At 38.1% G+C, this 16,139-nt stretch overlaps 1 long non-coding RNA gene and 2 other non-coding genes across 3 annotated transcripts; 1 reads left to right on the top strand and 2 right to left on the bottom strand.

Moving 5' to 3' along the window:
• Window positions 1-1,879: 1,879 nt before the first annotated feature.
• Window positions 1,880-5,167, bottom strand: LOC112844386 (uncharacterized). Its single transcript, XR_003217107.1, has 3 exons — window positions 4,837-5,167; window positions 4,491-4,598; window positions 1,880-2,703 (listed from the first exon to the last, which is right to left on the bottom strand). It is a non-coding gene; the product is annotated as an uncharacterized LOC112844386 (long non-coding RNA).
• Window positions 5,168-10,134: 4,967 nt separating this feature from the next.
• LOC112844389 (5S ribosomal RNA) lies at window positions 10,135-10,253 on the bottom strand. The gene has a single exon (XR_003217110.1). It is a non-coding gene; the product is annotated as a 5S ribosomal RNA (ribosomal RNA).
• An 830-nt stretch (window positions 10,254-11,083) lies between these two features.
• Window positions 11,084-11,202, top strand: LOC112844388 (5S ribosomal RNA). Its single transcript, XR_003217109.1, has one exon. It is a non-coding gene; the product is annotated as a 5S ribosomal RNA (ribosomal RNA).
• Window positions 11,203-16,139: the final 4,937 nt, after the last annotated feature.

Genomic DNA, 16,139 nt, shown 5'->3' with positions numbered 1-16,139 from the left:
ATGCTTTTACAAGCATTCACACTAATAAAGATTACAACAACAATACTGTGAATGCTTTTACAAGCATTCACACTAATTAAAAGAGCTGGGACAAAACACAGCAGGGGGAATATTAACGGGAAAACTGTCAGTGTCTGTGAGATGTCTATTTTCTTTCTGATATGCTAATCAGTTAGTACAGTGATAATCAGTGTAAATGTTAGCATAGTTTTATGTGACATCGAATTTGCTCAACTAAAGGTAGTTTAGTGTCGTTGGTCACCATTATCAAAAACATAGTTATGAGCTTCTGTCTTAAAAACACAAAAGGAAGCTTTAAAAAATTGTGATACAGCTTATGTTTATATAAGACTATTACATTACAACATTTTAAAAGTGCTGTTTTTTTCAACTCTGCACACAGGACATTTTTATTGTTCTCTTTTATTTCTTCCTCAGTGGCGTCCACAAATTAAAACGTACCAAAGTAAAGCCGTCTCTCTCCTTTCATCGCAGATGTTGCTGTTAAATATTATGTCCATCCAGCCTTTACATTACTGCCATCGTGTGGCCGCAGTCAGCTATTGTCACTGAAAGCTGCTGTAATTTCAATATTATTGGAGACTGCAGCTCTGTCTGCGATACAGGTGTGTGTGTGTGTGTTTATTTTATTTATTTTAGTAGTTTCTGTTTGCCTTGTGTGTAATTGCACTGATGTCCATCCAACTTTGTTTATTGGCTTCATTGTTTAATAATCTTAGTTATTGGTTAATACAACCACAAATTGCTGTTGAATCTAAATGTCTTACAGTGAGCCTCATTTGAATTTAGATTTTGTCTTTTCACACACTGATTGTCAGCCTGAAACTTTTACATTACCCAATGATACAATGTTCAAGAACTAAAACGTCAGCTCGGACATGAAATCATCTTAAATGTAAATACCAGAGAGCTTTCCTCTCATGTATTTTGGCTTGGTGTGTATTAACAATCAGTGGCAGTCCTAGCCTGTTTGGCGCCCTGGGCGAACATCCCGTCTGATTATAATTCTGATTATTTCAGGATGACCTGCCATTACCCAATGACACATCTGCTTACCTGTATCTTTTGCTCGTTTCTCCTCTTCTTTTCTCTTTTTTCTAAACTGAGCACCTGATGGCTTTGAACTTTTCTTGTCCATCTTCCATTGGTTTTAATTTTGCACTCCAGTATGAACACCCATCCCCCAACCCGAGGATCACCACGACATAACCTAATAAACCTACACCTTAGTTCACAGATTCGCTTTGTCTGGGGTTTATTTCTGGGATTTCGCACAACCCAGGATTCAAATCATGAATTCATAATGAGCTTGGATTTACAAAATTATGAATGAAATGTGCTCTATTTGGAAGCAGCCGGCCCACCTCCCCTTTCGACGGGTTGTGTGTGAGACTTTAAATCATCAAACTATAAAATATAAATTTTAAATTTTTATTGATCCTTTTACCCCGAGTCCTAAAGTGTATATTTATTTTCTTATTCTTCTTATATTTCTTTTTTTTCTTAATGTGGCCCTAACACTCCTTCGTACAGGTGTGTACACAGAGGGAAGCCCAACAATGTCTGACCCTGATCTTTGCAGCAGGAGTGATAGCAACGATATTTAGACTTTTGCCTTTTGGTCAATTATTTCAATTTTGATGCTTTAAAGCTCATCTTAGAAATGAATTGTTGGCATAAAATGAAAACAAAAGCAATAAAATTTAATAACATTAAAAACAAAAAAACCATCCGAGAGGCAGGGTGCTGAATATGAACATTTGACCTTGTGAGTCCTGTGACTGGTGATGCCAAAAATTAAAATTTTTTTTAAAAAAAAGTAAATAAACAAAGCAAAAACATTTATTACATACTATTCTGCGATCAAATAAAAATATTTTATTAGAAGCCAGTTTGATGGAAGAGATTATTTCTACACAGCATCCTACAGTCAGTACAATTAATATATCAGTATTGGTGGGTTGAATATAGTTTGAAAATAGTTTTATATTATTTAATGCAATGTGTGAAGCCGATCACATGTTCAAAAAAATGTAAATGGTTACTGATAAGACAGGCTCGAGTGAAAACTTGTGACGAACAAGATGTTTCCAGCGACTTTTGGTCAGAGCTGATGATAAATGTTTCTCTTTTGTTATCTCAGACATGCATATTTGTGGGTACAGAAGTAGAGTCCATGGGGATTTTTCCTATAGTTGCGTTATTGGATTCAAAAGTCACTATGTCCTTCTCAAAGTGCACAGGTAATCCTCCACATTGGACTACAACTATTCTGTTAGTGAGAAGTTTGCCTTTATACTGGCAGTTGGGTTTCCTGCCTCCATTATTCTTTAGTTCACATTTAACAATACTGAACTTTGCTTTACTCTCTGTCAAGCAAGTATTCTTATGAGGTGACCCATGACCATTACAAATGGCTTTGACCTTTTCGTAATCACTAAGGATGAACGTGTTTGTGTCCTTACAACTGTTGTCAACATTGTAGATCTGCTTGTTTTTTATTTCTGCCTCACATTTTTTCGCAGTCATCTTGGCATCTACATGCTGTCGTTTAAACTTTTCATAAGGGGTTTCATTCTGACGCTTGTCAATTGGTTTGGGTTTAAGATTGGCTGGTTTTGAAAGTCCAGTGGCAAAGAGCAGCATAAGCAGCAAACAGGTAAACAGGATCCTCATTGTTTCCTGGAGAAAGAAAAACAGGAACATTTTCCAAGTTAAGAATTTGGAGCAGCCAAAATCTTGTCACTGTAGAAGTGGAATAATTATTTAATCTTCTGCTGAATTTGTAATTTTGCTCCATTACAAAGAAATGAACAGTATCTAATATTTATGGTAGGTTAATTTTAATCGAGAGACAGAATATCAACCAAATCCAGAAAAAAACACATTACACAAACATACTAACTGATTTGCATGTCATTGATTGAACTAAGTACTTGATCCCCTATAACCAAGCCAGAATTCTGGCTCCCACAGATTGGATTGCACTTAATCAATTAATCATTTAAAGACAATCTTGATCTCAGTTTATTTTGTGTAAAAAGCACACCTCTACAGTATCAGTCTCTTCCATTCCAAGTTCTACACCACCACGGGCAAGACTGCAGAGGTGTCAAAGGATTTGTTACTGAGGGCTACAGGGACAATACAAATCTACAGTCTTGTGCCACCATAGTCAAGACCGAAGACCTCTTATCTTGCTGCATGCAAGATCTTGTCTCATGGGGTGAGGATGATCGTGAGAAAGGTGTTGTCAACAGGGGATCAAATGATTATTTCCCCATGGTATGAAATGTAAATACACAGAACCACGTGACAGATGGTAGCTTCTTTTCATGACCATCTTTTTACTTTTTTTGTCTTTCTTAGAAGCTGCAGGCCAACAAAGTTTTATTCATAGATGTTTATTGTTTTAGATAAATTTGCAAACTGAACTCCACGCTTCCCGTCTCTCAGTTTCTTTGGCAGAGTTTACTTTTCATTTTTAATGGCTTGTTGTTTTTTTATTGGCTTATATAGAAACCCACACAAGTTTAACTTAAAAAAAAAAACTTATGTAACTAAATAATAACAACTTAATTTATCAACATAAATAAAAGAATAATTTCAGTGTTTTTCATCTATTCTTTATGGAATTTTTCCAAAACATTTTCAAACATTCAGATTTGTCTTTTATTTTCTTGTTGAAACCTTATAAATGGTGAACTAAAAACCCTGGAATATGGTTTGAAACATTGAAATTTTACTCTGAAAGGCAGCATGTTTCGCTTTTTGGCAGCTTTTATTTTGAAACGGCAACACTAATCAGTACTTCTCCACACCTGTGATGCACGCGCTGCGCAGACCCCGTCGGGCATGCGCTGCAGAGCATGCGCGGCAGAGGAGGGGCTGACTTGAGCAGAAAGCGCGGAGAGACAAGTCGAAAGGAAAAACCAGACGATCGCTGATAAAGAAAAGCAGACAGAAAGAATTTACCTGAGCTTGAAATAAAACAAGTGTTAGCGGATCTCTGCTGGACAGGTAATTACCGCAGTTTGGTTTAATATCTTATTTTAAACAGTGTAACTACGAAGCGAACACAAATACAGATCATATTATTTTGAAACTTATCAGAGAGGCACTGGAGGACAGATTCAACAATAATATTGTGTACATTTTTTAGAGTATTACTGGATTTTTTTAAAACGGGCAGTTGTAATGATTTACTTGCATTTGGTAGATATGGTAAACAAGTAAGAAAATGAACAACAAATTAAGTAATTTAAATAAATTTGATGATTTTTGAGTCTCAGTTGATGAGTTCATGAGGTGTATCTAAAGGCACCTTCTCTACCTGCATCCACTCATTGAACCTTACAGAGGGAAATGGTGATTGCACTCAGTCATGACAACATTCTTGCTAAATATAATTATTTATATTGTAAAGCTATGAAACTTTTAAGCAAACTTTTCCAAATGAGGACACTTACCTTATTTTTTGCTTTACTGATCAGTGGTTGGTTGATTAACCTGCAGGAGGCACTAGTCAGTCGTCTGGAACACCAGGTGTAGAAGATGTCTTCAGTAAATGAAATGCTCTAAAGGGGGAATTAAAATTGAACATTATTTGAACATAAATAAAAAAAAGATAGGTCTCTGCCTGTGCATGCACATTTCTTATGCACGATATTCATGGTCACAAAACCCAGATGATGCATGTTTTGAAGCCCATATCTGGATAGTGAATGTGAGTAGAAGTGTGGCAGGAGATCGAGTTATTCAAAATAAGCCTGTTGTCTATAAAAGATTTTAAATATACAAATAAAAAGTTCTTACCAAACGAGGAGTCAAGATGAGCAGAGACCAGGTCTAGTGCAGCTCAGCTGTTATTAAATTCTACCTGAGCAGGTTGGAGCTCATTTGTGTCACAGAGCAACAAAAAGCACTTTGGGGGCTTCAGTTTTTAAACATTTCAGTAGCCCCACCTTAAATAATCACTAGCATCAGTGTCTACATCACTAGCCCACCAGTTCCAAGAAACTTTAGCACTGCTCTGTTTGTGGTTCAGAACATGCTGCAAACATGATGTGAGGCCCAGTGACCACAGGTGCAGATGCAGGTTGTCTTTCATAGCTCGCGTTACAACAATTGCAGCTATTTTTTTCAATTCAATAAACCACATGTATCAAAAATAAGTAAATTAATAAAATATTGACATTTGTGAAAAAAGTACAGAAACTGCATTTTGGCTTAGTTTTTGTTAAGTAAATAATGGCACGGTGTAATATATCACGTGTTGTTATTCAGCTGATGTTGTATATACCTAATTTTAAGGTGGGCACTAAGACTCTATTGTAGAGTCTGACAGCAGCTGGAAAGATATCTGAAATTTCTTCTTGGCACACTGTTGTTGCAGCAGCGTGTCACTGTAGGAGCTACTCAGTGCTGCTAGGATGACCTGCATGTGGTGGGAGGTGGGTTTTTTGTTTTATTTTTAATATCCTGTCCTATCTGCAAGCTTTTGCAATCAGAGTTGTGACGTGAATGCATTGTGGTGCAGAACACATTTTGCTTTTGCAAGAACAGCTACTTGGAATCTCTATAGGCTCCTCTTGTTCATGTGAATATGTTATCTGTTTATTTATTCATTTCTATTTGTGTTATTTCAGTTATAACACTGGTATAGTATGACTATCTCACCTGCAGCCTCCAGGAGTACCAATTATCTGAGACCACACATCTCAGCGACGTGTGCGTGCCCATCCCAGCAGGGGAAAGAGGGAGGCCCCAGATGGGGTGCCAAAGCCAAAGGGTGAGAGTCCCAGAGGACCAGAGGCAACGGGCAGTCGACCCTAGAGGCCAACCATCCTGGTACAGGTTGAGAACAGGGTTCCAGGCACCCAGAACCACCCGGCATCCAAAAGATAGGAGAAGCGTCCGGCTGGGATTGCTGACTGTATCCAGGGCTAAGTCACAGCAAGCCCCAGACCCAGGCCCAGCCATGCACACACAAACACAAATTATTCACTCACTCACTCTCACCCACATGTGCTGTTGTGCTGTGTGTCCTCTGTGACACACAGAAAGACATAAGACACAGTGGGAGGTTGTATCTAAGAGCGATGACAGCTTAGCCGCCATTTTTCCAGTCACTTTATGCTGCCTCAACCATAACACAGGTCTACAAGATCAGTCTGTTCAGTATTTTTCTGTCCTCAGTGGGGATACTGCTGTCCCAGCAGAACACACCATAAAAGATGACTGATGTCACCGCAGAGTCATAGAAGGTCTTCAGAAACTCCAAAATAATTGAATCTAGCCCTCTAGGTGTCCATCAGGTGTGATGTCAGAGCCACCAGCCTGCAGCTGTTGTTCATTTACATCTGCCTAATTGATCATTTATCCTCAACACACTTTTCAGTTCCCTTGCCTTAAACTGGACAATATGTAAAGTCTAAATTCCAACAAAGGTTGGTCAAAGGTTGAAACCTGCACTGAGCTGAGACGGAAGAAGTCGGAAGTCGAACTCGGATGAGTGACGTAGCGTTCCTCCGACTGAAAACTCTACGTCCAGATGAACAAAATTAACTTTTCGGGACAGGTCCCCAGATGTTTTCTCTTCTCAGAATCCTCCTCTGCTCTGGATTCACAGATCATATCTGTTTTATCTGATATACAGTCAGGTGGAAAAGAGTGTTTTTATGGGAATCTGTAGCATACTCTGAAAAACTAAGCACAGTCCATGAGTGAGTAGGTTGTAGAACAACCTTTTAGCAGCAATAGTGTCACCAAATTGTTTCTGTATGACTCTTAGTCTGTCACATGGTTGTGCAGGACTTTTGACTCACAATTCTTTACATTGTTTCGTCAGTTCATTGAGGTTTGTGGTATTTGTTTATGTAAAGCTCTCTTAAGTTCCCAGCACTGTTTTTCAGGTTGACGTGTGGACTGTGACCGGGCCATTCCAACACCTTGATTCTGTTGTAGCTCTGCTGATGTGCTTGGGATCTTTGTCCTGCTGCATTACCAAAACTCAGTTTTGACTATAGAGTACTTGGTATACAGGGGAGGTCATGGAAAACTCAATGAATGCAAGGGGCCCAGGTTCTGTAGCTGCAAAACAAGCTCAAATCACCCCCCCCTTCACCACCATACTAACAGCTGGTATGAGGTGTTTGTGCTGTTATGCTTTTGTCAACTTTGCTACCAAACTTGCAGCCATGCTGTCATGCTGTTTTTAGAGAGAAGAGACTTTCTCCTTGCAACCCTTCCAAACAAGCCACACTTATTCAAACTTTTTCTAATTGTCATAGACTTTAAGATTTAATGTGCTAACTGAGGTCTGTAGAGTCTGATATGTAGCTTCTGGATTTTTGAGCTTTTTCTGACCATTGCACAGTTTGACCCTGGGGTGAATTTTCTGGGACAACCATTCCTGGGAAGATTATGACATTGTCTTAACACACACCTGCCAAAACTCATGCTTTTATAGAGGTGCTCACATATGCTGATGAGCAATTATTCAAATGCAGTTGATTAGCAGCATCTGGCTGCTAATCACCTTCTAATTTGCATTGAAGCAATAAAGGTGCTTTCTGAATAACAGGAGCCGTCTGGTGTGATATTCATATTTAAAATGAATAATCAGAATCAGAATGACTTTAATAATCCCAAAGGAAAATATGTGGGTTACAGTTGCTCATATATATCTGTATGTATGTATGTATGTATGTATATATAATGTATATATATATATATATATATACACACACACACAAATCACGCAATTATAAATATCAAGAGGTGAGGTGAAATATGTGTGATTGACATTTAACTCTAACTTGTGAACTTTGTCATTTGTTATTTTACTGTAGAACATGTGCCAGTGGGTATAACTGTATTAGATGGAGGAGTTGTACAGGGAGATGGCCACGGGCAGGAATGATTTCCTGTGTTGTTCAGTGGTGCATTTTGGTAATCTCAGTCTCTCACTGAATGTGCTCCTTTTCTTAGACTACATCTGCCTCTCAGACACCCTAAATGAGTACAACTCCATCCCCACTCATTACTGGCCTTGCGGATCAGTTTGAGTCTGTTGGCACCTGTGTCCCTCAACCTGTTGCCCCACCATGCAGCAGCATAGAGGATGGCACTGGCCACAACAGATTTGTAAAAAATCCTGAGCATTGTCCTTAGCCGCCTCAGAAAATAGAGACGACTCTGGCCCTTCCTGTGGAGTGCAGCGGTGTTCTTAACCCAGTCCAATTTATTATGTATGTATACTCCAAGTCCAGTTAAAAAGCATGAGCTACTTAAACATAGTTTTGAAATATACAATTTATAATTTTCAATTCATATTAAAATTGACTGATTAAAAATGTTTTTATAGAGATAAAAAAACATTCCTGCTTAGATTTAGTCACAATGAAATGATGACTGTAAATTTTTAAAAGTGAAATATATAAAGGTAAACTCAAAAGTTGTCAAAAACAGCCATTTATAACCTTGACTTCAGAGTTTTACATTACACAAAGTGTTACATTATAACATATGTAGTTAGTGTGATAACATCTAAAGTTATTACATTCATAGAAGTTTTTTCTGCTCTCAGAACAGATTCAGTTGTTCACAGTTTTGGCACACGGTGCATTACCAGGCTGCAAACACTCACAAGGTGTTGAGTTGTGGTCATGAAAAGAACAAAGTGGTTAAAGACAAGTCTCTGATACAGTGTCGTCAGACTGTTGACAAACCCTCAGTCTAGCCACAGTGTGACAGCACGCCTTTGCTGAAAGTCACGTTTTGAATTGCTTCTCATGCAGTGTTTTCTGCTCTTTATTTCACTCTACTTGAATACAGTTACTTGAACAAGCCTCTGATGTGTAAATCAGATCCAGCTGAATGTCATCAGAACATATAATGACATTTTTTTTCTTTGGTAATAAGTTGAGAATGAGGATTTGGAGTAACACTGAATATAAAAGTTTTCATCTCAGAAGGTCAGTTTCTATGTTGGATTGCAAACTCACTTTAGTAGTCCTCCTCCTTCATTATTCCATCCATGATCACTGATGAGAAGTTAATAGGCATTAGCCATGTCAATTTAAGACATTGTACAACCCTGTATTGAAAGATTTGAATGTGTGTATACTTTTTAATTTTTCACTATGATATTGAAGCCCATAATAAGTCATATGAAAATGACAGCATTACCTTCACCTTGAGCCATGCGAAAAAACTGCTCTGTTTTTTGTAAATAAGGGCTTTAGGTGGACACTGTGCCTTCTCCATGGTTGACAAGTTACTCAGTACTGTGCTGAGAAATTCCTCTTTCTGTAGAATACTACAGAGTGCTTAACTTTTTTTGATTCATACAATCAATAAGTTCTGTATTTCATGCAAATTTTGTTCTTATATTGTTTTTTTTGCAGACAGCTTGTTGATGCTGCCTCATTTTAAAGTATCATCTGTTTTATTGGAGTCCAGCAGAGGGCAGTGTTTCACCGTCAACAGATGAATGTCTGAAGCTTCAACTGTGTCTTCAGGTTGGATTAGGTTGTAATTTATGTTGTCTGTGCAATACTAAAATTATAATGGGATGTTGAAGCTCTTCTAAATCCTCACCAGGTTTTGCTCAAATGCTACCGATATAAACTCACAATATATTGGCAGTAAATAATAGAGAGGAGAAAGGAGGAAACAAAAGTCAATTACGAAATTAATGGGGCTGCTTTGAGCCATATCAACAGTTTAAATGATAAAGTTACAGATATCAGGGGAGAAAATAACAGACTGACAGCTGTGGCTCATCAATAAGGCTCTGCAAAATAGAAAACAGGATGAAGACTGATCTTTACTGTGAGTAAAGATCAGTCTTCCTCCTATTTGGAACCTAAAGTTAGGAAATAATAATAATGCTCTCTGACATCCACTAAATGTCAGACACATGACACTGAGCTAAACCTCTGCTGGAAAATACACACCAGAAAAGTAGATACAGTAAGATGATTATCAAGTTTTACACAAAAGCTAAACGCATTCTTTTTATAAGCGTTGAAATGAAGTTTTTCTTCTGATTCTGTTTTCTGTGAGTGAGCAGCAGCGCCCTCTGCAGTCTGTGTGTAGAAGAGCAAAAGCTTACAGCACCTGGTATTCCCAGGCGGTCTCCCATCCAAGTACTGACCAGGCCCGACCCTGCTTAGCTTCCGAGATCAGACGAGATCGGGCGTGTTCAGGGTGGTATGGCCGTAAGCGAGGGATGACACGTTCAAAAGGCCTTTTATAGATGAGGTAGAAACATTCATCCTCTATGACTATTGGTCTTAGTTGACTGTTCTCCGTCACACTCCGTAACACTGCCCTGCAGTAAATGATCAGTTACACTTTTTAACATTAATGTGATATGTTATAGATAAAACACTACTTTATGATTATACAACTACATTCAGCAGCAACATGCTTTTTACAAAGTAATATGTCAATAAAAACATAATGTGACCTGCTATGTCATTTTATGTGACCACTGTTTTCTTCCCAAACAATGACATCTGACAAGAAAGCCTAATTTTTGCTTTTCACTGTCAAAGAAACTTCGGCTTTCACAATTTATTGCACACTGAAAAATTCTTAGCTATGTCTCCAATAAATCTTTTGTAAGCAGAAAAGTTTTTTTTTTTTTTTTTACTTTCAACCACAGAAATCTAATTTTTTTATGACTACAGTTAAAAAACAACAAGAACCACAACAAGAAAAAATGGGCAATCTGGACAAACAGCTACCAGAACGTTGTCTGGGATTTTACACATTTATTTCTTACAATTTAAGTCCAAAAAATCGTACTGACAGATTTATTTCTTTGTCAGAACAGCTTTTTCTTTAACACGTAGAAAAACTGTTACATAAGTGACTTCTTTACACTGACAGAAAGGAGACTTTCACTGGTCCAGACGGCTTAAGATCAAAGTGGGCTGTATATGGTCCGCAATATAAAATGAGTTCGACACCCCTGGTGTAATCTATCTGTAATGCATCAAATCTAAATCTGTAGTCATCTATAAAAGGCCTTTTATGCATTCTGTCCCTCGCTTACGGCCATACCACCCTGAACACGCCCGATCTCGTCTGATCTCGGAAGCTAAGCAGGGTCGGGCCTGGTCAGTACTTGGATGGGAGACCGCCTGGGAATACCAGGTGCTGTAAGCTTTTGCACTTCGACACACAAACTGCAGAGGGCGCTGCTGCTCACTCAGTGGAGCCAGGTTAAATTAATCTCTTCCACTTGTTAACTGAATTCTTTTTTCTTACCCTTCCCAGATCAGGGAGTACAATCCTAGCTAAGGTCGAGTAGAAAGCAGGCAACTATTAAAATTCTTCTCGATCAATCAATCAATCAATCAATCAATCAATCAATCAAGCCTTTATTTGTCACATGCAAAGTTTACACCTGCAGTGAAATGAGACTCCCCCCCCGACCAAACATACGTAGCACAGACATCACATGGGGAGACCTCTACTCATACTGGGCTCCTTGTGGGAGGTCAGCATGAGAACAGAAAACGAAAAAAACTCCCCTACACAGAGAGCACATACATCTCCACATCACAACACCATCAGCCATCCTGCCCTGCAGCTATTAATCCAGCGCTGGGCCCAGACCCACCGTCTGACCTTGGAGATTAGCGTTCCAAAGCGCCTTCCATATTCGCCTACTGTGCTAATATTCACTCGTTTTGTACAGATGCTGCCATCTCTTTCCTTCACCTTTTTGCTTCTTTGGTATAGAGAACCCCATTCTCAGATGATAAAGGTATGATCGATCACATCTTGAGTCTGAGGGAGTGACTGATCTATTATCACTGATCTGTGACCATAAATATTTTTTTCTGTATTATTGTGTTATCATCTTTAATTTTGCCATATTTTGTTGTAATGTTGATGTTTTCTGAGCTAACTTAAGAAATTGTTTCATTTTAAATGTATTTAACCTTTTTATTATTAATTTCTATTAGGGCTGCTCAATTAATCGAATTTTAATCGTGATTATGATCTGGGCTTTCAACGATCATTAAAAATGACTGAGCCGATTATTAGCTCCTCCTCTCGCGCTGCTCCGTGTGGCAAATCGAGTGCACCTCTCTGCGTTTCGAACACGCGTCACAACAATTAAGAGGACCCGAGGGAAGCTCGGAAAGCTAGGAAAGCTAAGCAGAAGTTATTTGGTGAGGAGAGGATAATGGCTGCTGAAGAAAGAATGCCGTTGGTTGAAAAGAGAGGTGAAACGACTTCAGTGGTGTGGAAACATTTTGGGTTCGTGGAGTCAGACGTGGATCAAGTAGACATAGTGTGTAAACTTTGCTACGGTGTCGTAGCTGCACCACAGAGCAACACTACAAATTTATTCAATCATTTGAAGACCGCTCACAAAGTGACATACGATCAAACAATGAAGGAACATGGAGAAAAACTCTTGACAACACCTGCTTCCATTCACGCTACCCTGTACAACGCGACTAAATATCACACCAGCTCCCAGAGACACAAGGAGATAACAAACGCGGTAACGTTTTCCTCGCCAAAGACCACTGCTCAATTAACACAGTGAACAACCAGTATTATGCAGTATTTTGAAGTTCACTAAACATAGATGTTTACATTTTTCATTTATTTTTTATATTGCAAACATTTGCACTGTTATCAGTATTTGCACACTATTTTATATTATTTTTTGACATCTTTAAAGCTATTATTCAATACATTGTTATTGTTAAATAAATATCGTCAAATAATCGAGATCTCAATTTCAGTGAAAATAATCGTGATTGTCATTTTTGCCATAATCGAGCAGCCCTAATTTCTATGTCTTGTTTTCTGTTAATGCTGCATTTATTTACATATTTTCCACATATGTATAAATTCCACGTATATGCATTCAAGGTTCATGAAACTGAGCTGGAGATGAAACAACCAAGAGTTTCATTAGGAGTGAGTGGACAAGATTAGAAATGAATACATCAGATGGACACCTTAGAGCATTTTGGAGACAGAGTTGGAGAAACAAGGCTGAGATGGTTTGGATAGTGGATATGCTGGGCACAAGATGTTTGCTTTGATTTGGTTTGTCCTAACACAAAACTATTACACAGACACAGTGAACTTACAGCAAAGCCCTCTTGCCCTTGGTAACAATATCAGCTATATGAGTGTGACTTCTATTTTAAACATTGCCCAGGGCGACATCATGGTGGGGGTGGCATAATGCCATTAGCAAAAAAAAGTTGCTTGCACCCATATTGCCTCGACATCGTGCAGCGCATTTTGGGGATTACATGGGTAGCCTATCAATCGGTTTTCTATTGCCCATTTACGGGGCGTAAAGGCGACTTTCGTTTGTGAGGTGCGTCCTGCTGCTTGTTTATGGGCAGAAATCTGTGCCATCAGAAACTGAATTTGAATAAGTTAAATTTGAATTTGAATTGCTCAGATTGAATCTGAATTGTAACTTGAATAAATGCTTTAAAAAACTGAATTTGAATTAGTCTAATTTGAAATTGAATTTATGGTTTGAAAATGATCATCACTAAATTGAAATTGAATTTTATATTTTGAAAATGAATTGATTTGCTTTGAAACTGCATTTTATCCTTTAAAAATTCAGCTCTCGAATAATTTCAGTTTCACTTCTCACCATTCAGTTTCAGTTCTACAATTCAATTTCAGTTCCAAAATTTTTTGGGACTTACATCCGGTTCCGGTTCAAGCGCAGATTAATAGAACTACGTTTTACTAGCGGACCGAAAGTGTTACTGACGGGAATCTACAGCGTCTTGAGCTGAATTAAGACTTCGGAAGTCATTCGTCATGTCAAATGACCAGCAGATAAACTCTCAGGTTGGTAATAAATGTATTACATGTATAAGAACAAGCGTCATGTTAACAAATGATAGCCGTACAGTAACTTTTATGCTTATTGTAGCTGTTAGCTAAAAATGCTAATTTAGCGTAGTTTGCCCTGGATTCAGCTTTGACAAACAAATATGATCGACTGTTTCTAGTAGAATTCCAAAGTTGTCATCTTGTACCCTCTCAGAGCCCTGTATGCTTGCAGAGACCCCTACAGTAGGGAAACATGCAAAACAGTGTCCAAACCTTTGTATTTGAGCTTTATTTATGTCTTACACAGCATCCCAACTCTTTAGCTAACTTAATAACTTTAGATAAAGTGAATAGTTAGTCTAATTTATTAGTGCAGCATTACTGGATCACCTCTGTTTGAAGTGATATAATATGATATACAACTATCACTGAAACAGCAAACTTTGTAAATAAACAAACAACACTTCTCATTCTCTAAACGTTTGGCCACAGCTGTAGATTACACTATCAGTGCTTGTTCACTCTTGACAATAATTACATTTCTAAATTCTCTTTGTGCATTTACAGGTAAACAATATCTAATATTTTATCTAAATGACTGCTTTGTCTTTGAAAAGGTGAAGAGCCTGAGGCCGGTGACAGATAAAGCTCAAATACAAAGGTTTGGACACTGTTTTGCATGTTTCCCTACTGTAGGGGTCTCTGCAAGCATACAGGGCTCTGAGAGGGTACAAGATGACAACTTTGGAATTCTACTAGAAACAGTCGATCATATTTGTTTGTCAAAGCTGAATCCAGGGCAAACTACGCTAAATTAGCGTTTTTAGCTAACAGCTACAATAAGCATAAAAGTTACTGTACGGCTATCATTTGTTAACATGACGCTTGTTCTTATACATGTAATACATTTATTACCAACCTGAGAGTTTATCCGCTGGTCATTCGACATGACGAATGACTTCTGAAGTCTTAATTCAGCTCAAGACGCTGTAGATTCCCGTCAGTAACACCTTCGGTCCGCTAGTAAAACGTAGTTCTATTAATCTGCGCTCGTTTACTCTTCACCTGGAACCGGATGTAAGTTCCAAAAAACTGAATTGTAGAACTGAAACTGAATGGTGAGAAGTGAAACTGAAATTATTCGAGAGCTGAATTTTTAAAGGATAAAATGCAGTTTCAAAGCAAATCAATTCATTTTCAAAATATAAAATTCAATTTCAATTTAGTGATGATCATTTTCAAACCATAAATTCAAATTCAAATTTAACTTATTCAAATTCAGTTTCTGATGGCACAGATTTCTGCCCATACTTGTTGCACAGGGAGGAGAGGGGCGGGCCGGCGGGGGTTCTCTTGCTCGCTGCAGCGGCATCTAATAACCAGCTCGCAAAATAAAACAAAACAAAAACAAGCTAATAAAACTAGGGCTGTCAACGTTAACGCCATCATCACGATTTACGTGATTTAAAAAAATTTGGAGAGCTGAATGACTCAAAATCCCTGAAATGTCTCTGTCAGCGCAGTTTGTCCAAAGTTTGTCCAAAGTTTGTCCATCTTGCACTCCAGATGGTTTCATTGCGTTAAAAAATTTAATCATGATAATCACGATAATCATGATAATGGCGTTAACGTTGACAGCAGTGGAACCTGAGTGGCTTTTTTGGTGAACCATTTCTGGATGACTTTGGCCTTATGTGTGATATCGTTGACTGGAAGTTATGGCATAAGTCCAAATATAAAAGACTTGTGAATCACTTTACAATTGCTTACAGCCTCGGCCATCTTTATGGACAGTAACAATGCATGTCCTCAGGCTGACATCAAACTCCTTAACCTTGATCATGCACGCAGGGGGATAATCCTGCGTTTCCAAAGATCAGCTAAAGACTGTCGAAGCATGGTCTAGGAAGCTCAATTTTCAATTTATAACTAAAATAATTGTGTAGTTAATACAAAATGAAAGAAAATGGAAAAAAAAAGAAAAAAAATCGAAGCGTGTGAATAATAATGAACACGGACATGAAAATTTTAATACTTCTACAGTTTTTTACTCATTTGCAAAAGTTTTCAGTACTTTATCAGAAAAATTAGGTTGGAGGATGGAGACCAATTCATGAAACATACAAACAGGGAGGGGGTGACTAATTGTGGGCTTAACTGTTAACTGATGCAAATGATTATTTGTGCTGGTGCTGCTCAAATGTATAAAACCTCATGTGCCTGATCCAAGCAGTATTTATATTTCTGTGACAGCAGTGAACTATAAC

Source organism: Oreochromis niloticus, unplaced genomic scaffold (genome assembly GCF_001858045.2).
Source record: "Oreochromis niloticus isolate F11D_XX unplaced genomic scaffold, O_niloticus_UMD_NMBU tig00000040_pilon, whole genome shotgun sequence".
NCBI classification, from domain to species: Eukaryota; Metazoa; Chordata; class Actinopteri; order Cichliformes; family Cichlidae; genus Oreochromis; species Oreochromis niloticus.
Note: the sequence above shows the minus strand (reverse complement) of the source record. Positions and strands in the feature narration are given on the sequence as shown.